This window comes from Octodon degus, unplaced genomic scaffold (genome assembly GCF_000260255.1).
Source record: "Octodon degus isolate 3935 unplaced genomic scaffold, OctDeg1.0 scaffold00148, whole genome shotgun sequence".
Classification (NCBI taxonomy): domain Eukaryota; kingdom Metazoa; phylum Chordata; class Mammalia; order Rodentia; family Octodontidae; genus Octodon; species Octodon degus.
The window spans coordinates 6579705-6580848 of record NW_004524724.1 but is presented as its reverse complement, the minus strand read 5'-3'; the positions used below and the strand labels follow the sequence as shown (position 1 = coordinate 6580848).

Here is a 1144-nt window from a genome sequence, read left to right as displayed (position 1 = left end):
TTTGTACAGATTGTGTTTAATTTCATGCTGTTGCCATGGAGATAGCTTGCTGTGTAAATAATACATTCTTAACATGCTTCCCATATATCATTGCATGACTGCTCAGTTATTTCTTTAGGATAAATTCCCAGAAATGAAGTTTCTTTTTCAAAGGGTATGTGAATTATTAAGGCTTGTATTAGTTGTTACCAGATGGCTGTAGACGTTTATAGAATTTATTTTATCATATGCAGTTCATAAATAACCATTTTGCTTGTATACCCCGAATTAATTGTCTTATTAATTTGAGAGATAAATATATACCATTAATATTAATTTTGCCATTTTATTTTATTTTATTTTGTACTTTTAGGTAAAGGTGTACAGGGTGTTCAGGGTCTCACTACTAGATAGGACTCATAGTGATCCACCTGTTTACAGCCTCCTAAGAGCTGGGATTACAGGTGCGTGCCACCATGCCCAGTCTCAATTGCCCAGTCTCAGCTTACCCTGGGGGTGGGGCCAGCATGGCAGGCCCAGGAATCGAACCCCTGGTTCCTGTGCCTGCTTGCAGGCACGCTAATCTGCTGAGCTATTTGGCCGGCCCTTGCCTTTTTATTTTAAATTATGAATACTTGACTTTCAATTGATTTATTTTTAGATTCTTGGGGGTGGTTATGAGGCAGGATCTCACTGCATAGTTCAGGCTGACCTTGAACTAAGGGGCTCTGGAAGTCATGGTGACCCTCCTGCCTCAGCCTCTCAAGGCATGCACCACCATGCTTGGCCTTAGATCTCATTTTTAATTTATAAGAGGTACTTACTAAAGTTAGACACAGGAGAATTCTCTGCCCCTCCAAAGAGCCTTGAGGGGGAAAGCAGAGTAAGCAAGAAACAGTTTGGATCTTGGTTCTCAGACCTGTTCTAATTTCTGCCACTGATGACTGAAATTTTTAGGGTTAAAGAAAATAGAGTGAATCTGAGTATCAAGAACAGAGTGTTGATGACAGTTGTTCTCTTATTTCCAAGGATTGGAGGCTTTTTTTTTTTTTTTTTTCCATTTGCATGGAAAGTTGATCTGAATGATTTTGGCAGAAGAAATACTTAAAAATGGTTTGGAATTATGTTCAGTCTCACTGGAAAAGAGAAAAATAAAAATGAGAAG

General features: G+C 38.7%; 1 protein-coding gene across 1 annotated transcript in view; it reads left to right on the top strand.

The window, feature by feature from the left end:
* The window catches only part of Col14a1 (collagen type XIV alpha 1 chain), a 174705-nt gene that overhangs the window by 52375 nt on the left and 121186 nt on the right, over nt 1–1144 (top strand). The gene's annotated exons all lie outside the window — the stretch shown is intronic.